General features: G+C 47.3%; 1 protein-coding gene across 9 annotated transcripts in view; it reads right to left on the bottom strand.

Annotated features, from left to right (window-relative positions):
• Positions 1-25,836, bottom strand: part of LOC135896516 (mucin-19-like) — a 379,214-nt gene that overhangs the window by 72,416 nt on the left and 280,962 nt on the right. For 2 of the 9 annotated variants that reach the window (XR_010562724.1, XR_011515082.1), the window contains exon 3: positions 22,099-22,232. The exons of the other annotated variants lie outside the window; for them this stretch is intronic. The gene's annotated coding sequence lies outside the window, so the exon portion shown is untranslated. Of the gene's footprint in view, positions 1-22,098; positions 22,233-25,836 lie in introns of those variants that run through there. 9 annotated transcript variants of the gene reach the window in all.

The following is a 25,836-nucleotide window of genomic DNA, read 5'->3' as shown; positions in this document are numbered from 1 at the left end:
ACTACGCACTATTGTCAGCTGAGGGGAAGAAAACACTAATAATTAGCTTTTATTACCCTCATGGCTTTTCCTATGGCGAACTTACTACACAATTATGCGCTTGGTCGTTATTCGCGTATTATGAATAATTGTTCAGCGACACTTCTATATATGGCCTCGTTGCAAGATTATTGATAGTACTAAGGCTACTTTCGGTTTCGTTGCGGCGGCCCATTCTTTTGTTTTTTGACCGTCCAACTGGCCGAAATCGCCGCTAGGTTCCAAGGACTCCTGGCCGTCGTCTAGGTGGGAAGACTTAGAGCCTTCCCTACATCTGTTGGACAAATAAAGTTTTACAATCCAATCCAATCCAAAAAATGTCCAATCCACCGCTCTGGTTGCGGGCGCGTGCCAATGGTTCAGCGTCATCGCCATCACCATCGGTGCGAGACGTGAAGGGGTGGGGACAGCCCAAAGGTTCCTGAGACTCACGTTAAACGCACACCGTATGCGGAAGCCGCCATGATCTTCACGCCGCCCGTGGTGGACGGGACCTGCAACGACTACTACCTCGAGCCACCCGGCACGAAGCGGCAGTTCATGAAGGACATGGCGCGGTTCTACCTGTTCCTCTTCGCCGCAGCCATGATCGTGGGCTTTGCGTTCTTCGTCGCCGCGCTCATCTTCTCGAAGCCGTCGGCGAACGTGGAAAAGCTGGTCTTCAGCAAGAGTCCTCCCTGCTCCCCGAACAGCACGGTCCAGCAGGCTGGCCACGTCGTCTGCTGACGACGTGCCGAGATGAAGAACGAGCGAGGACTTCCAGTGGCCGACTTCATTGGACTCGACTCTATCGCTGGACGCTAAACCGCCCATACAGGTTGCTATATGCAAATTATATATCTATAGGCCACTGCAACTCTAATAGGCCACCGGATCTGGTTAGTTCGCCTACGCGAAATAACCAGATCTTGACGCAGTTACGTCTGCTTAAACGTCGTCTGCAACGAAGTTAATGCGCGCCGAATCAACGCGTATGGTGTATTATCCGTGTACAGCAGTGTCCTTGCGACGAACTAAAGGGGGGCGTCCTGCGAGTGTCATTAATGGGATCAACTCAGTCAGCCATCGACAGCATTTCTAGACGTATATGAACATATTTTGACCTTTCGCATAATCGTACTGTTTGCTACTTGAAGCACAATTACATCTAAACCTGGTTTCTAAGAGCCTAAAGTATGTATCGTGGCAGTGTTCAATACGTATACGCAGTTACAAATCTTGCATCATAAGTGCGCTCATTATAGTAAGCCTGACTCATGCGGTTGTAGAATATGAGTGTACTCCTGCGCTACAGAAGAGAGACAACGCAACAGCAGGTTATTTGCGGGTCTCCGCGGGAATAAAGGACGTGAACAAAAAAATAATTGTAAAACGTACAAACAGGTCGACTTAGGAACGCGCTGAAGCGTCAAAGATGGCCTGCCAAACCTTTCGACGTGGGAGACTAAGACGTTTTGGCATAGTCGTACTGTTTGCTATCTGAAGCATAATTACGTTTAAAACTGGTTTCCGAGCGCCTAAAGTGTATATTGTGGCAGTGCACTATACGTATTCGCAGTTACAAATCTCGCATCATAAGTGCGCTCATTATAGTAAGCCTGACTCATGCGCTTGCAAAATATGAGTGCACTCCCGCGCCACAGGAGAGAGACAACGCAACAGCGTGTTATTCTGCGGGTTTCCGCGGGAAGAAAGGAAGAGAGTAAGAAAAATGGCCAGGCTTAGCTTGGTTAAGCCAAGAATGCGTTGCATATTGCGCGGTCTTTTTTTTCTTTTTTTTTTTTTTTTGAGGGCGAGGTATTGCTTGGCGGCACTCGATTTCCGCGTCACGCGCCGGCGCAGCGCCCCTAGCGGGAGGAGCGGGAGTCAGGTGGTGGCTGCGGCCCCGCACGACCGCGCGAGTTGGGGCCCGGTTTTTCCTCCGGCTGTCGTGACGTCACGTCACGTGGTTGGTGGCTGCCCGGCCGCGCCCAAGGGCTGAACTAATAATAATATTTGGGGTTTTACGTGCCAAAACCACTTTCTGATTATGAGGCACGCCGTAGTGGAGGACTCCGGAAATTTTGACCGCCTGGGGTTCTTTAACGTGCACCTAAATCTAAGCACACGGGTGTTTTCGCATTTCGCCAAGGGCTGAACTGAGTGATTGCAATATGCAACGCATAAAAAGAAAGGAAAACGCACAAGTCGACTAGGGAAGGCGTGGAAGCGTCACAGATGGCCTGTCAGACCTTTCGACGTGGGTGACTACGACGTTACTCGTCCTTCTTGGGGCGGCTGACAACGGGACGCCATTGACCGAAACTCGTAGGCTCGGGTGGCGGGCGGTTGGTCGGCATTGCGGAACATCCGTTTTCACGAGACGTAACTGGGACGCGCGCACGGGGACCGCGATCAATTGTCTCGTCGCATCCTTTAACCGGGTCACAGACGCGTCGATATCGGCCACCCGGACGGGGCAAGAAAAAAACTCTGTCGCTAACGTCACCTTTGAGAGAAGACGACAAAAAAAAAAGCGTATGCGTCCGAGAGCGGGGCCATTGTACACCGACATTGCTTATTTCTTCCAGCAGAGCGAGACGTTGGGATGCGTAATGATAGGTCTTCACCAAACTCGGGCTCAAGAAAAGAGCAAGGCAGATTGGAGAACTTGGAACTGAGAGAGGAAAACAAAGGACATTGCGACTGAAAGGACTTATCACAGGTTTAGGCCTCTCCTGGAAAGCTAAATGTTCTGAATACTGCGCGCGCGCTATGAATATTCACTCTTCCGACGCTTTTGTCCCATTGATGATTTGGTATTGGCGGTTGTGTGTGTCGTGTTTTCTGTGTGGCATCGTGAAGTTAAGAAGGAATGAATAGTAAACTGCCCCTATACCTGTCAAGGAACAAGACCTCTTTAATTATATTGTGGCGCTTAACGCCCGAAAACGCATAGGCGTTTAATGGAGGGCTGTGGAATAACTTTGACCACCCGTTTTTTTTTTCTTTTTGTTTTTAGCGCACACCCCAATCAAAATACATTGTCGTTTTCTCCTTCTTTTTGAATTTCGGACTGATCAAAATGTGGCCCTGACAGCCGGGGATCTAAACCCCTACTTCGAGCTCGGCACCCTTTGTGCATGGTACAGATGACAGGTGTGCTCTTGCCAATCAGTCGCCGTTTCACGTGCGCGATGATGAAGTTGTGCTAGCAAGGGGGGCTGAAACTAGGCGCTTTCGTTCGTAAGTGACGAATCTTATCCTAGTCGTCGTCGTAGTTTTCAAAGCATCTCTGCTTGACGTGGCACCATACTCTGGCGCCATCTCGTGTGCATTCGGTGAATCGCGACTGTGGCCTCTGAGAGTTGGGCATCTCGTGTGCATTCGGTGAATAGCGACTGTGGCCTCTGAGATTCGAGCACCTCGTGCGCATTTCCCCTGCCTCTCTTCTTTCTCTTTGTTTGCGTGACAAGACGCATGACACACGAGAGGCGTCAGACAACGTAGCACGAACAAGGGCAAGCTCCAAGCTCAACTTACTGCGAAGATTAAATTGTTGGGTGTTACGTGCTAAAACCACGATATGATTGTGATCGAGCCGTTTTTCTGGGGACGCCGCATTAATTTCGACCAGATGGGGCCCTTTACCGTGCATCTAAATCATATTTCATGTGCATTCATGCATATCGTCCACACAAAACACAGCCATTGTGGCCGGGGTCAAACGTAATTTGAAATAATGAGGCCACTTTTGCGTGATTAGAAGTTGCACATCTCGAAGTGCTCGGAGAAAGCACGCAATGAAAACGCAACAGAATTAGGCAACACGGGCTCGTGCTGTCCGTTCTTGTCCCCTTTTTTTGTGCTGTTAAGAAAGATTAAATTATAGGGTTTTACGTGCCAAAACCACTTTCTGATTATGAGGCACGCCGTAGTGGGGGACTCCGGAAATTTTGACCACCTGGGGTTCTCTAACGTGCGCCTAAATCTAAGTACACGGGTGTTTTCGCATTTCGCCCCCATCGAAATGCGGCCGCCGTAGCCGGGATTCGATCCCGCGACCTCGTGCTCAGCAGCCTAACACCATAGCCACTGAGCAACCACGGCGGGTTTTTATTGTGCTGCAAACGGACATTCGCTTGTACGTATGTACCGACAGGCTCAGTTTACAACCCTTCTACATATCTCGCAGCTGCATATTACACGCGAGAGGTCTCAGGCAGGCTGTTTCATCAAACATTGCACTACTTGTTGAACAAGATAAAAAGATGGTCACTCAGAGGAAAGCCTTAGGTTTTAGGAACTATTTTTTTCGCAGCACCGAACATTGCGAGTGAGACGAAGTGATCATTACGACGTCCTTTCTAAATGCTTTCCGTCTGCGTTCTGCGTATCCTCGATGTGGAAGGAAGGTCACAGCTGCATGGAATGTTGTACCAATCGATACGCTATCAGGACATATCCCGTGTGGGCAGGGCGAGCCCAATCTGAGCTAATGCAACACTGATTCCGCGGCTTCGTTTATTCCCACAGCAAAGCCTGAAACTCAGCAGCAAGCTACTCGTAACTTTACGCATTCGGCGGTCTGTGAAAAACTTTATGAGGTTGTCGCACTTGGAAAAGGAGGTTATAAATTGGTTATGCAAATTTCGAGGCAGAGCTTACCAACGCTCAGGCGACGTGGTTTGGAAAGATAAACCAAGAAATTAGTAAGAAATGCAGCTGAAGTCTCGACAATATCGTAACACACGTAAACATAATATATAACTCGTATTGGCTTGCCAAATCTACTCACAGAGAGATATGGTTTATTTCGAGCTGAGAAGGAAAATACACCAGTCAAGGAATCAATTACAAGCGTACGCACTGTAACATCTAAGCAACCCGCCGTGGTTGCTCAGTGGCTATGGTGTTGGGCTGCTGAGCACGAGGTCGCGGGATCGAATCCCGACCACGGCGGCCGCATTTCGATGGGGGCGAAATGCGAAAACACCCGTGTGCTTAGATTTAGGTGCACGTTAAAGAACCCCAGGTGGTCAAAATTTCCGGAGTCCTCCACTACGGCGTGCCTCATAATCAGAAAAGTGGTTTTGCCACGTAAAACCCCAAATATTATTATTATTAACATCTAAGCTCCTGATTAATGCATTTATGGCTATTCATTCTGTTCTCCATCAGCCTTTGCTTTGTTTGTGTGTTTTTTTTCACCAGTAAGCGTGTTATAAAAATGTATGGCGTTTCCCCCGTCTTTTCTTTCTCAGTCCTCGTCCATTATCGTTGCTAATTAAATACGCCTCGCTTCTGAAACACGACTTGCGCTGTTTTCTATTTTTTTCATTTGCTTTTTTTCTACAGAAAGACACAGTGCCACCAAAAAAAAAAAAGAATTGTTTTCGTACGATCGACCACGTTCTGGCCTTATTAGATCGCCAATACAGAGCCCCCCTTTTGAGTATCAACTTTCCTGCTGCCCGATCTCTGACGCTGATTCGGCGCATACGAAATCCATATGCCAGCTGAACTTCTTTCTTTTTTGTTTTTTTTTTGCTTGCCTTCCGCGCTTTCGATCGAAGGCCCACGCACGTGTGAGTTATTATGTATAAATATAGAAAGCAAGCCACCGCGAAAACATTCCTCATTATACAAAGGACCTCCGAAAGTAAACGCATGAAGTATAATAAATGATAAATAGTGCGGCTTCGTGCAGGGGGATAAGACAGTTGCCGAATGAAGAGGCAGGAAAGGAACCAAAAAAAAAATACAAGAGGACATTCGCTAGACCTCCGAAACCAAGTCCGTAAAAGTCAATACATATTTAATGAGAATTCAGTAAGATGTCGTTGAAACTTAAGCAGAGGGGCTGAGAAGCTTACTTAATAGGAAATACGGCAAATTGGCCTCTAAGAAAACATTGCCCAATGTTCCAAGAACCTCCGATACTAAACGCATAAGATGCATTGAATAGTCAAAAAGAACTCAGTAGAATGTCACTGTAACTTCACGCGCGGTGGACGGGCTAGCGAAAAAGCGGGGTCTTCATTACTGATTCCACCGCCTGCTTCGCTCATTATGAAGGCCCTTCATCGCAGGCGTAATGACTTGAGTAACACACACACGTACAAAAAAAAAACGAAGAAGCCGAACACTGCGCAGTGGCATAAGATTTTTATCTTCCAAGAGCGCTGGCGAGCCGGCAAATGCAACTTTTGTCAATTCTTACAGATGCCTCAGAGTACCGAGAGCTTCGGAGTGTGGACGCGTAGAATATTTCACTCGGAAGAGGAGAGATTCGCCGCCGCCGGCCTCTTCGAATTCATTCCGTTTCCGCACCAAGTGGATCCTTCTTGTATTAGTTTTTCTTTTTCTTTCCCCCCGAGTCGCTATTGACAATTACGGGAAAGAAAAATTCCCGAAACACACGTCACACTGCGCAGATGCAAATCGCGCATTTGAAATGTTAAAGCGCAAATTGAACCGCGTCAGCGGTTTATTTGATCCCGCTTTTCGGTGCGGCGGAGTTTCCCTCCGCGTGCGGTTGGGTGTGCAAGCACCGACTGAGTGGGGGCGGAAGATTGAGGGAACTGTTCGCGGCCGGAAAAAGAGGCGTCGCCGCGGAAAAGAATTTGCTGACATCTGCATTCTGCGCTCTCTTTTTTATTTTTTTGACTGCCTTCACTCGCGTACTCAGCGAAGGAAAGAATCGGAAAAGCTTTCGCCTGAGCGTTTTTGTGATTTCGTGACGGCACCGAAGTGAAATGAGCCTATCAGCACATTGAAACGTTCGAAGTGACCACTTCCTCGCCAGCCCAGCGCATTCGTTATTTCTTGCTTCGTTAATCTACGTGCTGAAAATTAAAAAAAATGAATGCAGAAGAAAGCGACAAGTGCGATTTATATTAAGACGTATGCTATCTTACTTTTCTTGAATCATTCTCTTTACTGAAATATAAAAATAAAGATGCAATGGTATTAAGACAATCTGTACTTCGTTAATTGTTAATTTATGCTTTCATTGGTATCAAGATTTCCTTTAATGGAAAGAGAGAGAGAGAGGAAGAGAGAGAGAGAGAGGAAGAGAGAGAGAGAGTCTTAATGAGGTGGGGCGACTTCCTTGCAGGGTGTAGCCCTTAGTTCAGGGCCCCATAGGCTCGTGCCGTACTGCGTGCCTGCTGGATCAGTCGTCGCAGCTCTAGCGAGTCTAAGCTAGTCAACGCAGTCTCCCAGGAAGAAGGTGAAGGAATAGGGGAGTAGCCAGGAAATTGTGGGCAGTCCAAGCTGCAGTGATCTACTGTGCGCTTTGTTACACTGTAGGGACAGTATAAGAGATAGTGTGCGGGGTGGAAGAGGTGAAGGTAACGGAGACAGGGGAGTGAATTAGGTTGTAGCTGGAGTAACGCGACGGCACCTTCTCGGTTGAGGGAATGGTGTGGTGGTGTTTGGGAAGGGGAGGTGGGTAGCGGGGGGAAGGTATCTTCTGCTAGCTCTACTGCGTGCTTTGTTACACAGTAGGGGCAGATAAGAGATAGTGTGCGGGGTGGAAGAGGTGGAGGTAACGGAGACAGGGGAGTGAATTAGGTTGTAGCTGTCGTAACGCGACGGCACCTTCTCGGTTGAGGGAATGGTGTGTTGGTGTTTGGGAGCGGGAGGTGGGGGGCAGGGGGGAAGGTGTCTTTTGCTACCTCTATAACTTTGTGGAGTTTCAGTGCAGGTTAGTAATTCTGTCGGTGCGTCGTCGGGGTTCGACAGCTGTTCCAATGGCACCCGGTGAGCGAGCTATCACGCTGCCACATTAGCGCGTTCATTACTCGCCTTAATGGACGCATCAATTCAGTGTACTTCTGAGCCGATCTGCATACTGACGTGAACTGCTGGTGAGTTTTCTGCTATGGTGTTCCGGCTGTCTTATTAAGTGTGAGGGATGATTACAAATTTGATGATCAGATTAAGTTTCATACATACAATCAGTCGCCTCCAGCATCGTGCAGAGGTGTCTAATTCTATTTTATTGTAAACAGTATTGTAAAGAGTAAGTGGCGCAAGATGCGATGAATTTTCTACCCAGCGTTCCAAATCAGTATTAGAGTCGAATAACTTATCATACATAAGTAGTGGTACTTAACTGCTGAGTACCTCTTCGCTGAGCTCCTTTTGTATGCTTAGAGAACACGTTTACCACAGGGCTCTATGCTAGATTTAAAGTCTATGGACTATATTACCCTACACTCGGGGGATTGAACAGAGAATGGAGCATCGCACGCAGCGGCTTGCTCTCCGAAATATTTCGAAGTTCGGAACGCCCACTGCCTGTGTTCTGTACTTAGTTTCATCGACTTTCTCTTCGCGATCTGTTTGTTTCAATTCATCGGGAGTTCTGCTGATGCACTTGCGCACTAGTTATGCCAACATGAAATTAATGTACGAACCAACAAATGAATGAATGAATGAATGAATGAATATTATCTATCTATCTATCTATCTATCTATCTATCTATCTATCTATCTATCTATCTATCTATCTATCTATCTATCTATCTATCTATCTATCTATCTATCTATCTATCTATCTATCTATCTATCTATCTATCTATCTATCTATCTATCTATCTATCTATCTATCTATCTATCTATCTATCTATCTATCTATCTATCTATCTATCTATCTATCTATCTATCTATCTATCTATCTATCTATCTATCTATCTATCTATCTATCTATCTATCTATCTATCTATCTATCTATCAGCTACTCACTTGCGATTCCCCCCCTTACCCTCCTTTCCACACACTTATTTACTTATTCCTTCATTACCTCGGTCATTAAGGGCTGCAAAAATGTCGGATACGTAGCAAGCAATTTTTTTTCCTGCCTATTCTAGAGTGCCGACGAACGGAAGACGCAGCCACACTTAAAATGGCATGCAGTTGCCAGAAAAAAAAAAATGCACGAAGGCGCCTCAAACACGTGGCGAGGGCGAAGCGTATAACGCGTGGTAAATAAAAGCGGGGTCATAGTAGAACCACCACCACCACGACAACAGCAACAACAACACACAAAACAATCCCGGCGTGTAGCAAGGACAAGTGCCCCATCCACTTTCGCGGCCTCCGTCCCCACAACTATAAGAAAAGGGAGGGGGGAAGGGGGGTGCCTTCGTGAAGAGCAGCACTACCTCTTCTCACGGCATGAAATATTACTGCCGGCATATTTTTTTTTTCCTTTTTCCTTCTCTTTTCGGCCGATAAGGAAAACGCCGCGGCCGTAGGTCGACATCCGTGTACTCCGCTGTCTCCCAAGAAAAGCAGGCAGCGCGTTGGAAGCGCGGAGTTTGCGCGGTCCTCCTAAAGACAAATCTGGCTGGTCTGTAGACCCCCGTCAATAGTCACCTCCATACACCTATTACTTCTATAGAGACTTCGTCTCTCCGCAGGTGACATGTGGACGCTGCACGAAAAATAAACAAAGTTATATAAAATCATTCTCCGGGACCTAACGGAGACCGTCAGTGTATATACGTAATACGTGGATACGCCACACACAAACGAAAATTAAATTATTCTAAATTATGTCATGGAACTAGAGTTGCACTGTGGGCTTCTTGGTTTGCCATTCCAAGTTATTCAACTTGCGTATACGCAAAGGACGCGAACGCAGACACAGCGCTGTGTGTGTGTGTTTGCACGGGCATTCTTGGGTCCTTGTGCCTGCTTGCGTTACCGAATGCCTCACTACATTAGATGGTGATGAACATTTCTTTTCATTTATCTAATAATCTAAGGGCCCCTGAACAGCACGGGGCCTCGGGGATGGCGCACTAACAGTTGTCGTGCGGGGAAGGTCGCTGTGGCCAGCGTCTTCGTCGGGCAGCGACTGCTTTCATTAGCAGCGTACGCGCCACCCGCTCTTTCCCACCCTCAACGAGGAAAGGGTAGAATAAGCCGTTCTCGTTCCGCCATTGAAGTTGGAAACAATGAGCTACACTTAAGTAAGCGTTGCTAAGAGAAGTCGTTGCGGCTCTGTCGAAGAGCAGTCCTCTTAATAGTTAGTTGGTTAGTAGTAGTAGTAGTAGTAGTAGTAGTAGTAGTAGTAGTAGTAGTAGTAGTGGTAGTAGTAGTAGTAGTAGTAGTAGTAGTAGTAGTAGTAGTAGTAGTAGTAGTAGTAGTGGCAGTAGCAGTAGCAGTAGCAGTTTTGTTGTTGTTGTTGTTGTTGTAGCATTTGGTTAGTTTTCATATTGCCCATGAAGAAAAGGAAATTAAGGAAATTGCTGCTGACCACACCGTATACTGTCTAGTTACATTTGCTGACACCTGGACAGTGGTCAGCAGTTCGTTAAAAGGGAAAGAGAAGGGGCCGGAGAGCGCTTATGTTGACAAAGAAGGCATTTTTTTTAAACCCCATTGTACAGTATTTAAGCAGTTCCCTTCTCCCAATACTATCATCTTCCTTTTCGCTTTGTCGAAACGCTGGCCCAGGCGACATTCCTTGTTCGACTACTGTTCGTAACTTCAAAACTCCATCTTGCTATACGAACCTGTTGTACTGCTTGGGTTTCTATATGAGGCCACTTGATGTCCAAAAGCAACTCCCGGGTTAAAAATAAAAGGTCGCGGACCGGCGCTGCTGGTTACCGTCACCAAGTACCATAGCGGTACACGAGCAATTTCGCTCGTGCACCGCTTGTGCGCTGCTGCTGCCCGATTGTGGTTCGACCTTTTCGCTCGCTATTAAGGATCCGTAGTCGACTCGCACGCTCGCTATATTCTGTTGCGACTGAAGATATAACGGTAGGCATATCAGCGATCTGCTTGCAGACTTTACGAACAGCGAATGCGAGGTTGTTGCCACGAGCGAATACGTTGCTCATCCCTACAGAAAAATCTCAAACACTGCGACATGCCTGCTGAATCCACGCCCCCCCCCCCCTCCCCCCTCCCCCCTTACAGAGCGCGGTTAGACTGTGCGCTGTTTTTTTTTAAATTTTATTCTCGAATGATCTAGACGTATTGAAAGGTTGAAATGATTCGGTTTGCAAGGCTGTAAGTTCATAGGCTATTGATATATACACTTTATTATCGATAATAATCTTGTGGGCCTTGATGATTATAGCCAAAACTCGTATTGAAACATGCAGGCTTTTACGCAGAATATCGCGTAACATGCGATCATAGATGTGGGGCCCAGTGATTTCCTTAAGAGGGTTTGATGTAGGCCAGGTAAAACGGACTTACGAGCACGCAAGCTAGACTACTGATTATGGCTGCTGGCCTTCTGTAAGGACTGCCTAAATGTGCGCATTCTAGGCGTTACTTTCTAAAATCTGCCACTTTTTAGGGAAGCTGGTTATAGAGACCAAAAAAAGTTCTTCCGTAGCATCCCCAATACTGCACGGTGTCGAAAACCACAAAGGAGACCAGAGGCGCCAGGAAGAAGAACGAGCCGGAGAAACTGGGAAAGGATAGAGAAAGGAGAAAGGAGAAAAAGGAGGGGGAGAGAAACGCAGACCGAACGACTGAAAATGGAGAAACTAGATCGGTTAAAGAAAGAAAAAAAAAAGGAGGGAGGATGTATACCGGCTGGGGGTGAAAAGGCCGGCACGGGTATACCGTTACGGTTTCCCGACTTTTGCCACGAGATCAAAAGCTCCGAGCTCTGTCTTCCTGCGGGGTCCTGTTTACTATTGCCCACATTCAACCTCAATTTATTTCACTTCTTCTTCTTCTCCTTCTTCTTCTTCTTCTTCTTCTTCTTCTTCTTCTTCTTCTTCTTCTTCTTCTTCGTCACGGGCTTTTAGTGCGAGGTCGAAACCGCGAGAGGCAACCTCGGAAACCAAGCAGATAGGAAACCGCGCGCTCTCTGCCTGTCCGGAAAGATAGCGGGAATCGCAGCTTGTGTGTGTGTGGGGGGGGGGGGGGGAGGGGGGAGAGGGACCTCCAGAAGTGTTCGCACGCACACGCGCGCAACGCCGGAAACCGAGCCGCCCTCTTCTCGAGCCAAGCCAAGCACGTGGAGGGCATTTGGCTACCGAATCTGGGAGCTCGTGTCCGGCCGTGGCTCGAGGCCTCGCGAAAGACTGAATGCCGGAAGCTTTCTTTCTTTTTCTTTTCTTTTTTGTCTCGTCTCTGCAAACGTTCTCCATACGGACTCGTTGAGTGGCGTAATATGCAGCGAACTGGTGGACGCCAAACAGAACGGGGCACCCGGGGAATCGCGGGTGTGGCGTACGCGTTGTGAAATATGCATTCGGACCGCTTTGCGGTTTCCACAGTAAACCGCATGTCGGGGGAACCATTTCTTTCTTCTCTCTTTCTGTTTCTTCCTCCCATATTTCACTCTCTCTCTTTCCTCATAGCTTCTTTCTCTCATTTCTTCTTTCCTTCCTTCTTCCTTTCTTTTCCCTTTAGATCATTCCTTTCTTTTTCTAGCTTTCCTTCTTTCTTTATTCCTTTGTATATGTATAGGCGCAATACTAGTAAGTTCTGAGTAACTCTTCCATACGAGAAGAGCTGCAGGGGGAAAAAAATTGCAAGATCATTAAAACGAATTGCTCCCGGGACCATTAAAAACAAAAAGAAAATGAACGACGAGTGCCACAGGAGACGTCGTAGTGAACACCTGGAGTTATTTTACCATCACCCGAATGCAAGTATATATACACGAGCGTTTCTACTTCCAGCTCCACTTGAATGCGCCCGCGAGGCTAGGAATCGAGCCTAAGACCTCGCGCTCAGGAGCACGACGCAATTCGCCCTCAGCCACCAGGGTGCGCAGCGCACAACGGACCTCCACGTGACGTCGTAGGATGACGTCGACTCGCCTTCGTAACCAAGGCAACCCAGCACCCACGCAGTGCCTCACTTAGCAAATTCACACGTCCTAGCGGACCTCTTGAAAGGGTGTGCAACAAACAGACGTTTATATACCTTTAGTCGAAATTGTGGTCTTCTTGCCTCCCCGGCATTTTAGTTTATTTCCAGTTTTAATTTATTGTTAATTCAAAATACATAGTTGGCTGTTAGTTGTATAGTGGCGAGGTTCCCAAAGTCAAACGACTGCAGCGGGGCCTTCTTGGCTAAACAAACGCGACTCATGGATTTCTTCCATCGCCGGCTTGGCATAACTATTACACAAGTGCATTAGCAAAACTCCCGATGAATTCAATCAAACAGGTCCCGAAGAGGAAGTTGATGAAACTACATACAGAACTAGGCAGTGGCCTTCCGACTTGGACAACGTTCTGTTTGTTTTTATTACTGCGAAGGTGCCTTAATGGAGAGAGAGGGAAATGGGAAGGAAAGGCGGGAAGATCAACCATACGCACGTCCAGTTTGCTATCCTACGCCCGGAGCAGGCGCTCAAAGGATGAAACAAAGAAAGCGGAGAGAACATTGAGAGGGCAGCTCCAAACGGAGCGACGCATCAAGACTATCAAGGGGTCGCCGAGATCCATCGACTTCAGGAAATGCAGCAACCCGCGGCTCGCTTTCTGAAGCTCCCCAACCTACGTGGACGGGAACAAAGAACTCTTGTCCAGACCAGACGCCTAATGGCTGCCGTTATTTATTTTAATTGCGATGCATACTTGCCTTTAGGTATGCTGTTTGGCATACGATGCACGCGCACTGTAAGCCACGAATTTCGTTCAAGTAGTGTTTTGTGGTATCTAGTCTTGTCGCACGCCTGGCGATTATATAGCCGGTCGTGGTACTGCGGCAGAGGCAAGTTTGCTGTAACAGGCGGGGGTGTTGCGCTTGCAAGCTTGGACAAGTCCGTACAAAATGGCAGGCGTCTGCTTTCGTCACTTGAAGGGGACACGGTATAGCCAAATGCATATACAGGTGACAGCTGGTGTAAAAGAGCCACTGCCTCCCAAGCCCAACTTTCTCTGCCCTAGCAAGTTCTGTTGAGGCAGCACACATTCTATTCACAACTATTACGGCTCCCATCATGGGGTCTCAATGGAATCTGTGTCGCAACGTAACTAATAAAAAATTCGCAAGGCTCTAAAGTACGTTAAAGCGAGCGGCGGGAATGGCTTCGATGCCGCTTGAAAGCACTTCAGCGGTGGCCGTCTTTGGGTTCGTCCTTTTGTTTGTACAGAGCGTTCAGAAACGTGCCTCCTGCCTCTAGAAAAAATTAAATACACAGTACGCTTCAGGGACATCAAGACACGGTTCGCAATAAAGTCGCTCTCGCCTCGAGACTCCCGGTATGTGAGTGACCGACCTCAAGCGCTCGGTTTGTCTTTCGGCGCGGCGCTTTGCGCGGAAGATTCCGGTCGGCCCGGATTCCATCCGGCGCGTCCGACGAAGCGGGCCGGGACGGCCGAAAGTCAAGCCGAGCCGAAATCGCTTCACGTATCGCCGAATGAAACACAACAGAAACACGGGAAGAGCGCGAGCCAAAAAACCAAGACAAACGTCGTCGTGGCTGAGAAGCGCTCGAGCGGGGAGGGGCAGGGAGAGGGACGTCCCTTCTGTAGCTGACCGGTATTTGGAGGGCTATCCGGGCTCTCGAGGCTACAGCTTCGTCTTCGTTGGCCTAGTTGCTGTCTCTATTATTCTTTTTTTCTTTTTTGAGCGGCGGATGCGTTGTCAATCTTGATATACATTAGCGTGATGCCTTTTTCTATGCATTTGGTGTTTGTGAGTGCACTGTCGATTGCTATCAGCCCGAGCTTGCTTCTGCGAAGGAGCCCCCTGAAAGAAGGTTCTTCTTATCGCTTTATCTTCAGCACTGCGTCTTGAATCTTCTTGCGCTGAGATCCTAGAGTGTCGGAAGACATATGCTACCTGGCAAGATTTTTGTTTTTCTGTTCCTTTTTTTTGCACTATTTCATGTACTGATTCCTTTTCTGCCCATACGTCAAATCGCTAGGCTGGGAAAGAATGGAGAACCGCTGACGCGGATCGACTGCACATGGCCGAGGGCGCACTTCATAGGATTCCTTCAACCGGTTGTATGTCGTGCGATCTGTACCGGCATTTTTTTTTTCGTTTTCTTTTTTTTTTGAACGCTGGTGTCGTTGTTTTACGCTTCGCGCACCAGAGCAACGAAAGACGCAGCTTTCTCTTAGAGCACTAGGAGTTGATTTACGGAGAACACCTCCAGCGACTTCCACGGCACGTTCTTGTGCTCTTTGTCGTCACCGTTCTGCGCATAAAGCTTACTATAGCACTTGTGGGGCACAAAGCTTGCGCGACATCTTTGTATGTAGCCGTTGCAAGTAAGTTTCATATGCGCTGCCCTAAATTGTCCTTTTTTATATGTCTACTTCTGTTCTTACAGGTTACCCGTGAGTCTCTTTATCTGCCTGTCATGTCAGAAATTATCTCTTTCCTATCTCCGTCTTGCGTTCTTGTCTCCTCGGCTCAGTTTCCGGTGACACTATGTCTCGGCCCACCTGCTTTCTGTACCATCGCTCGTGGACTCTGCACAGTAATATTTCGTTTCGTTTTCCATTATCAGTATCACATCATCCGTGGCACCGACTAATCAATCTTGACGATAAAGGCGTGGCGGTGGAAACCGAGCCATCAGTGAAGGGGTGTGAAATGAAGGAAAGCGATATTGATCGTGAAACAAAACGACCCCTAGGTGATTACAAAGCCGCGAACTCAACTCGTCAAGAGATGGATGCATCTAAGTGCTTACAAAGTTTCGGAATAGTCGGTGCTTTGGCTGTTGGCTTCTTAGGCACTTCACTTATACAACGCAAACGCACAATACGAACAACAGATCTGTTGTGCTGTTCTGTACATTGTCGAATTCCGCCATAATGTGAGATTTGACATCTTGTCACTTCTTTAAGGCTCACGGGGCTGTTACGGCCTCCCTGGTTGGCTCATAATGCCAACGCTGCGAATTTCGGCGTGATGAAGGAATTTGACAGTGCGCAGGTTTAATAGGACCCCAGACTAGGGCTAGCTTGAGTGGTTGTTTTACTGACAACGTAGCCGTTGTTGAGTGGCTAAGCGTTCCTGACCAACTCAGGCAAGTGACCCACCTAAGACGCGGCACTGTAATGGAACACGTGGTACGAACGACAAGGTATGACGCGTTCTATGGCGAAAACTGTGTCAAACCACCAGGGATATGGAAAGTGCGGATGGTGGCGTGCTTGTCAGTGACAGATATGAACGCAACACCTATGATCACGCTTTCTTCCTGATTATTAGTTACAACGAACAAACACAAGAAGCGAGTACTCCTGCAACGTGCGTTGCCTTGACTAGAAGTTCACATCAGTTAATTATGTATGCTACGTTCTTGTCCACAAAAAATAAAACGTCACCAGAGACCTTATCTCCTCTGGGGACGAGGCAGGGGCCTTTTGGGATGAACCGCACAGTACATATAGAGCGAAAGAAACAGACAAAGAAGCTATCCACCGCCTCTCTCTTTTATCCTGATGTCCTGTATTTGTCCGTCCGATCTATGACACCAGACGGGCGTCTCCAGGTACCGGATGGTTCGGCGGCGGTGGCAGTGATAAGCCTAATGGGGTGCGCGGTGGTTGTTTCCCAACTCCTAATGCGTCGGTACGTCGCTGTCGCTTCATAGGTGATGCTCCTCCCACTCGTCCCCTCTCTGCCCTTGGAGAATTGATTCCCGAGCTTAACGCTCGGCCGCCTCTTCGTCTGCTAATAGAAGAGTTGGCTCCGGGAGCAACTTCTGGCTCGTCCGAGTTAAGTGCAAGGGTCCTCTTGCCTTAAGGCGGGCGGGAGGGGGGCTGATTACCCTCGCCTTTCCTCCCCCACCCCCCACCCTCCTGCTTCGTGCTTTAGAATGAGCCCGGAGAGTTTGTGCACCTGAGACCGAAGGCGAAGCGAGCGCCGGTAACGGTGATAACGCTGCTCTCTTTGTTTTCCTTCTTTTGCGCGTCGTCTGCACAGGTTGTAGTGTCTGAAGCAATGTCAAGACGATCGATTCACCGCACGTGCTTCGAGCAGACCCACCGAGGCTATACCAAGGTTATCTTTACAGGTTACGTGCGTTAACACTTACTAGGTCCAGTTAGAGGACCCATCAATCATGTAAATACGGTTATCAGAAGCGAAGTCTGTCAAACGTTGGTATAAATGTGATCACGAAAGAGAGACGAACGCAAGAGAAAGACGACGCGTTTGACCCTCGAAGAGGCCTTGGAGATGAAGCAGGCGGTAGTATGAAGAAGAAAGATACACCACCAGGACTAACCACGGTGCCCAACACATAGATAACCACATTTCTACAATATGCAATGTGCATCCTTCAATAATTGATGACATTGTAACCCGCAAAACAATTTTTCAATTTAAGAAGAAAACGAAGATAATATTTTCGCTTATACTGATGCCCCAAATACTAGTGACATGTATTGAGTGTAGTGTTAGCCTTATTTTCTATTATCTTTTGTGTCGTGCATTGTAGCATTACTGATGTATTTTCTGCCTTTTATAAAGCCGCGTGTCTCAATTAATTTACAGCCATGCCAAAACTAAAGTGCAGAATTTTTGCTTTGTTTTGTTTATTGGGCATGTTCGCCCATCTGCCATTGATGTGAGACCCGGAGTCGGGCCTTGTCAGGAAGTATGCTATTAGCTTCTTCCTTTTGCCTCACTCCACAGGCATGTTCTGTATAGACATGTTCATGTCCTAATAAACTGATTTGATCAGTAATCTGCCAGGAGGTAGAGAGATTAAAGCAGTCGAAAGAGAGGGAGGTTAACCAGAAGAAAACCCGCACAACGGCATGTTTCGCAAAGCGGCTTGACAACTTCTGTTTCTGCGCGAAGAGAAAGCAGACGACGACCTGCAAGAAGCAGTCAGACTGGCGCGCCTCGTGCGTTTGTGCAACCTATTTTCTGACATATAAAAGCCATAACAAAAATAGGCTTAGCGTCGCACCGCAGCAGAAGCTACATAATGAGTTCCCTTGCGAGTTTATTTACTCCACCAATATACATAAGAGTAACCAACGTTAAGGTGGTACGCGTGTATACCCATTGGCCAATACGCAGTGGTCAAAGTCAGCGTGAAAGAGGTTCGACTGAAAAGCGGCACAAAACCTGAGACACATCCCCAGTTGCCTATATAGAGATGATAATCGAAGAGCAGGAAGTACCTAGCGTCCAATTCCCACAGACCTAGCTTGCTCCGACGGTTGGCTTTCAACCCGGTTCTCCCGGCACAGCTGCCCGATGCTGAATACCCTATAGAGCCCGCACACCACTCAGTTACTCGGGTTGGAGTGAAAGACACTGCGCACGGGCTGAAATACGTACCGCAAACTGGGCGAAGCTTAGAAAAGAATGCGAATCGTATTAAAACATCAATGCGAAGAAAAAAAAATCAAGTGGAAATGTGCAGGCAGTGGCCCGTCTTACTTTCTGTTTTGAGTTTTTCTCTACCGCGCCCCATAACTGCCGGCTTTGTGACACCTCAAGATTTACGGTCAACAGCAAAAGTTTACGGGATGCGATTTCCCCTTCATATGTGGATTTCTGCACTGTTAAGGCATGGCACTTCGTATTTTATGAATCACTGTGTAGGTGGCGAAGGCTACTACATGCTGGAACATTTAATTCGAGGCTGTTTGACCATGCTTCGCGAGAATTCAGATTCTTGGCAGATCCTGAGTCCCATAAACTTTTGTGGTTGACTGTACACTCGGTGGCCACTGGTGACCTTGTGCTGCAGGCGTCTATTAACGCGATTAACATTCTCCCAGCCTGCTTCCACCGCTACAGATTGTATATGAAGGTGTCTTCGGCAGTACGGTTTCTCGCTAACTTGCTTCTAGACTAACTGCGTTATCTTCGACAGTCATATTGAGATGGGTTCTGTAGAATTTTGTTTCTCTGTCTCCGCTGCACTTGCTCCCAGCATTGGGAATTCTATTGAATTTTATGTCCATTTGATTTCTATTGCAGCCAGTGGGTACTAAACATCTTAAAGCTTCACTTCGAGATGTAAGACACTCTGTAGACGACAGTCTACGGATTCTTTCCGCGGCTATTGGAATGCGGCGTTCGCCGCCAAATGGAGAACCTGTCACATCCTACTCACGAAGGGTAAAAAGGTGGGTTGGGTGGTTTGGATTCAAAGGAGGCATTTTTTTTTACAACGGAAGCCCTCAAACACGTGGGGAGAGACAGATAGGGTAGGACAAGCACTAAACTATCAACTAGTGGTTAACTTCCAGACAAGGCAAACTTTGGGTGCATGAAAACAACAATTAACAGCAGTGCAGGTGCTTCAAACATGCGCGCCGGTCAAAACACTCTACGGAACTTCTACTTATATTTGCGAAAAGGACAAAGATCGCATATGCTCGCACAGTTATCGCGTTTTTGTGCTATGCAGTACTACTCGTAACTGTACATATGTTTCAATCGCTTGTCTTCTATGGACACAGGATATTTGTTCTAATCAATTCCTCAATAATAACTGTGTCCCTGTAAGTGCTCGCATCGCGGATATGGGTGACGTTGAATTTGAAAATTCACCTCGGTTGTACGTCGACAGTTTCATAAAGGTGCTAACGTTCTACATTTACAATTTTTTTCGGATAGACAACGTGACTGAGGCGTGCGCGAGACCAGGACCTTGGTTGTATCCAGTGCATGTTCCTGTTGGCGGCGCCGTTTCTTTCAATTATGACGTCAGTGATGATGAGTTTGCATTGCAATTAGCAGCCGGCCCTGCGCGCTGTTGAAGCGCGTGAAACGGAAACGTATGGAACTTCTGTAGCAGCTTTAATGAATCAGACGTGCCCCTGTGTTTTCCCGTGGCTCGTTGAAGAAGACGACGATGCACCACCCGTAACTGCATGAGACCTATTTGTGCCATTACATAAGGTATCAAAGGCATAATCATCATCATCATCATCATCATCATCATTGTCATCATTTGCAATCTAGGTGCTGGACCCCACGCTGTAAATGCATGAGCGCTATTTGTGCCATTACATAAGGCATCAAAGGCATCATCATCATCATCATTGTCATCATTTGCAATCTCGGTGCTGGGCCCCACGCTGTAATTGCATGAGTGCTATTTGTGCCATTACATAAGGCATCATCATCATCATCATCATCGTCATTGTCATCATTTGCAATCTAGGTGCTGGGCCCCACGCTGTAATTGCATGAGCGCTATTTGTGCCATTACATAAGGCATCATCATCATCATCGTCATCATCATTATTGTCATCATTTGCAATCTAGGTGCTGAACCCCACGCTGTAATTGCATGAGCGCTATTTGTGCCATTACATAAGGCATCATCATAATCATCATCATCATTGTCGCTCTATGTGCTGCTGAGCTGACACTCGCACTCACCACTCACAGATCCAAAAGATAATTTTCGAGCTGACATACCACAATCCAAGCACAGCTTCTTTTGCGAAAGGAAATGTGCTTCGAGAAGGCGCAAGCAGAAAACTCCTATCTCAATTTTCGGAGGCCGACAGTAGTGACAGCTCCACGAGTGCGGTTGCTATGAAAACGAGAATGTTTGGTCAACTGTAGTCGGTGGCACTCTGAGAATTTGCAAACAAGCTGCACCCACAAAAACACAGTGCACCTGCCTTGCACCTCTGAGAAAGAACCATCGCGGAATCCTAGTGATGACAAATGCGTAGAATCTAAAAAAAAAGAACTTTTGTTTTCTTTTGTTTGGCCTAATCTGCCTGATTCAGTGTGTACACATCAGTGTGTAATCAGTGTCGAATCAGTGTGTACACGTCATCTTGAGATGGGGAGTTCTCGCGCTTTCCGTGAAGTCGCATGGCAGAGAGGCGAAGTGGGCGTGGCCTAAAAATTTTTGAACAATCGCGGAGGGCTAACGAAGGAAATGGCCTAAAAACTGATTGGAATAGATTTGCCTAATAGCGCCCCAAATTTATTTATTTTAGGTTGTGTGTCGTGAGAAACACATAAAGTAGCATGGGGGCGGGCTCTCAGTAGCACTACCTCACATCAAGAATGTGAAGTACGTTAAGCATTGTCGTTGTCCTCCCCTTTGCGTACGTAATTTCGTGGGTGTTTTTCGAAGTGTGCGTTAATAAAAAGTGTGCTTACTATAGTTTGGTGACAACCTAAGAATTGCGTACAAACAGGCTCCACCCACAAGAACGCCCTGCCCCTGCTCTTCACATGTGAAAGAGAACAGAACCAGATAAAGTACGCACGAGCTTAATAAATTTACTCTGCTAATGTAAATGGTAGGCTAAATGAAAAATAAAACCTTGTGTCTCGCTTGTTGTGTGGGTTGCAGCTTCATAATGCAGAACCCAGTTGTTTCAAGCACAAATGCTGCCTTTGGCTGATAATTGATTTCAGGATCACCCATAAAATTTGCCTAGATCTTCAGATTCCATCCTGAAAGCAATGACACAAAGACCGATCTGTACAGAGAAAATTACAGAATTACGGAACACACACTGAAGCTAATACCATGAACATACATACCGGAACATACCATGAAGCTAATGAACGCACAGGAGAAAAAAAATGAAATGTTCACTGAAGAAAGATGCACCAGTATTGAGGAAAAGAGAACTTGGTGACAGTGGGACAGTCTGCCGTTACGTGGGGCAATCATTTGCTTGTCTGTTTACTTGCTTTGTTTTACTTAGTAAGACAGTTACTCGCTTGTTTTACTTAGTACTGTAGTACTGCAGCTGCGGTTTACATTACAGAAACACGGATATCAAAAAAATAGTTTAGCAAGCCAACGACAGCAGTGGGAATTCCCTGATGCCAACACCATATTTCAATGTGGAAGAGTCGAATACGCACCGTAGAGAATAGGAAAGAAAAACGTTTTTGCGGGACCTCCGAAACCTATTTTCTGCGCTTCTGGACTCCGTCACGGCGCCTATTTGAGGCTGAAAAGGAGGCCCTCTAGCGCTGAGTTCAAGTGTGGACAGCTCTCTTGGCGCACACAAAGTAAATTGAGATGTCCGCCGGGGAACCTCAAAGTGAAAAACTAAAACGCCGACTACGCCGGCCAAATTGAAAATAGGAGAGGCTCATCCCAACTCACGGACAGTTCACATCCTTCTGTCCGGCTTTCATTTTCTCAACGTGGTTCGCACACTTTTTCTTTCTCTCAAGTTTTGTCTTTCTCCTTTTTTTGGGCGAATCGAGTCCGTAATGTTTGGCGAGTAAGAGAACTTCACTCGGTAAATTGAGCTCCACGCTTTTTTTGATTCAGGGCGTCCGACCTAAGTGCGGAGAAAGAAAAAAAAAGGTAAGATCGCAGAAATAATGAAAAGCGGAGAGAAGCAGTGCTTCGCAGCTAACAATGGCGAAAAGGAAAGTGGACATTTCCGACGAAAAAACATAAGCCCTTGCTGCTGCAGCGGCTCTATAGCGATGAGTACAGCGATTCCTGCTGTGTCAAGATTACGAGTTGGTCTTCCATTGGCCGACCGTTCGCTTATTGCAAAGGACAGAGAAGGGGCTTTTTTTTCTGCGCAGGGTACGAAAGAGAAGGGAAAAAATTAAGAAAAGACGACGCAAATCACTGCTAAGAGAAACAGACGGACCGAGCCTACACAAAGTCGTCTGCTCTGTTATTATTTCTCCCTCTCGATCTGGCAGACGACGCCCTTTCTGCACTAACTGAAAGATGCCTTCTGCTGCGGCTGCAGATTCTCCTGCAATTTCGCCCAATGCCTGCCTCCACGATCATGTCATTTTCTTTTTTTTTTCTTCCACACGCTCGTGTCGCGTGCTTTCTCCTTCTTCCGCGGCATCATTTGGGCCACAAGTCGATGCTGTCTACATGCTTCGGCTGAAAGCTTCTTCGTCAGTTTTTAAATTCTCTTTCTTTTCCCTTCAAAATGCCCTTCTTTTACTACTGACCTGGATACACTCTAACTGCGCGCTGATCAATTTGTCTTCTCTCGCTTGCCTGTCACTGGGTCCGAAGGGGACCACTCACTTTCGAGCTCCTCGCCCAGAAGTAAGAAGACGGGAGAGAACGAAAACACGAAATCAAATTAAACGTAAAAAAATAGGCGCGCTGGAAGATACATTGAAGTTTCAATACCGGGACAGGCTTCCTCAAGTATGGCGAGGGAATGAAGTGGGCTGGTTTTTTGAGCGCATTGTTGAGGTAGCAAACCAGTGAAACGGCAATGTTCTTCCGGTGTAAGGCAAAGTTCTAAATGTTGCAAATGTTCCTGCAGCCAAACAGTCCCATTTTTGTCCATAACGGGGCCGCATTGGTCAGTTAGCATTGATAAGGCCTGGCAAGAGTGTGCTAAAGCTTTTACTTGTCGTTTTCGCTCTAGGTGAGTAGTGTAGACTCCCAACGTATACCAAATTGTGGCGTTTAACGGTAATCGCTAATCTGTTCTTTATCTGAAAAGTGTGAACAACATATGACGTCTTCCCAGTTAGCAGTTATTTATTTTTTTCTGGCTGCAATTTTGCAGCAACTTTTCCCTTTATGACCCGGACCTTTCAATCTTCATCAATAGGTGGTATCCAAATCCCCGCCCCCGCAACGACTTTCTGGATAAAAGAAGCAAGTATCGATTGCTGTCTTTTCTTGCTGGCTGCACGCGCCAGAAGCAATTGGGGAACTGGAAACACGTCACAGACGCCATGATTTAGACATCACCTATACACACCAATGCTGTCCACGTCGCATCTCTCGTGACGGCTCCATCGTAGTAACGAAAACCAATCTCAGTGTCCATGCTTTTGCAAACTGTAAGCGTCGGAAAGGATTGCGGCAGCCGAAAACACGTCATCACCACCATGTTTTGTTTGTTACCTTTACTGCATGCAACTGAGCGTTAGGAGACAATTCTGTCAAACGGAGTCGATACGGCGACCACAAATTCAACGCGCATGAACTAACTAGCCCGGCTGTCATTCAATCATTATCCGACACTTCCCGAAGAATCTTACAGTACAGCATGCGTAAGGTCTAATCGACTCAAACGAAGTTTCTCTGCGCCCTATGTACCTATTTACGGTACGCTGCACCAAGGTACACGGTTGTCCGAGGTATAGCGATACGCCCTGCACTACCGTCATCGATTGCACCGGGTGCAAGGCATCCGGTGCAATCGAGATCCAGTGCACACTTGCACCGAGCGGGTGCAGCCTGGCGCACCACAAGCGGCACCGCCTGCACCTGTCCTTTTATGGTGCCGCGCACTTCTGAATCGCACAACCCTTGAGTGCTGCGGTTGCGTTGTCGTAGGCGTAACTTGTTTTGTATTTCTTGTTTTTTCTCTCTTTGAGGCGTAAACGGCGGGGACCAAGGATAGAAAGAAGTCTCACAACATGAGCAAGAACGAAGATAAATGTTATCGCACCTGCCATTGCTGGTTTGGGAGGGATGCCCGTTCACTAGCTCTCTCCGTTTGTTATTGTTTGCTTTAATTACAACCCGGACCTGCTTCGAGGAACAGAAATAGCCCGCAGGCAGAATGAAATGAAAGAAAAGGAATTGACTTATCCTGAGCGACTGCGGCGACTGGACATTCACCCGCACTAGGAGGCGGGTTGATAGGAGATAGGGGGGGGGGGGGGGGGGGAGTAGGTCACTATCTGTGAGGCTTAACTCAACTCATGCTATATATGGATTCAGCAAAAAATGGGGATTCGTTTGGAGGAGCATGCAAAATATTCGCAAGCTGAAGGACCAAAAGCAATGGTTTCTCGCAGCGGAGGGCGGAGACATTGCTGATTCCCCCATCGTGTTCTGTGTGAGGAGCATCTTTAAGCATAATTCGTCGTACGCTATTGCTTCTTCCAGCGACGGTAAGAACTTTCTCTGCGAAAGAAACGAAGAACTAATCGCGTCAAATAATGATGAGCTGAACAAACGAGTGTAAGGGTTGTCGCAATCGCGGCTAGGGACTGTTTCCTGAATAATCGCGCCTGGTGGCGTCCTCTTGGGGATCGGGGGCGGGGGGGGGGGGGGGGTTGCTACAGAAGTTTTGCGGGAATTGGGGGTGGGGAGGGTGGTGCCGCAGAAGTTTTGCGATGCTGACATGTCGTGTCTGGGGAATCCCGCGTCCAACTATTCTTCTGGCTCCACCTCCTCGCAATTTGCAAATCGATTCAATTAGCGAAAGGAGCGTTGCTTTTGTCACGCACTCCAGATTTGTTTCTCCTCGTCAGCGGGTCTTTCTGTTTTGCATTTTCCCCGCAGTACGGCTTTCTTTTTCGTTTTACGCTTTGGCAGTGCGTCGAACTTCTGCGGCGTGACTTCTCCTTAAGCCACTCCGCGGCTGAGGCGCAAGGCGTGACGCCACTGCAGCTACAAGACGTCTCACTAATTCTGCGCAGGCTTGGGAGCTGCAGAGGCGAGTGCCAGCTGCAATCGTTCGTTGAATTCGCGAGCGTGTTCTCACGCAGTTTTTTTTTCGTCACAGTGAGAACCAAAATGTGAGCTAGGTGACGTATATTAGGAACAAGCAATGCAGCACAAATATGTGCGCGCAACAAGTGTTTTACACAGAACAAGTTAGAAGAGCAGAAAAATTATCATGCGCTAGGTTATCGTAGGTTACAGTACTTGTCTCCACTGACACTCTTTCTTATCACCTCGTAAGGTGACCCACACATTTCCGCGTATCCCTCTAATGCTGTTATGTCGCTATCGATCTCAATATGCTCTTCTGGATTCGTATTCACAAAACGTCCTTACGCTAAAAGTACCCCCAGGAACATGTATCAGCCACTCGTTGTACTAGATATATGATTACCGAAGGTGACTGACCGATGACTAACAACTTTTAAGCAAGAGAGACTGTGAATTCGGTCCCTGGTTTCCTAAAAGACTTCCTTAGATTTCTCAAT

This window comes from Dermacentor albipictus, chromosome 6, assembly GCF_038994185.2.
Source record: "Dermacentor albipictus isolate Rhodes 1998 colony chromosome 6, USDA_Dalb.pri_finalv2, whole genome shotgun sequence".
NCBI lineage: Eukaryota > Metazoa > Arthropoda > Arachnida > Ixodida > Ixodidae > Dermacentor > Dermacentor albipictus.
Note: the sequence above shows the minus strand (reverse complement) of the source record. Positions and strands in the feature narration are given on the sequence as shown.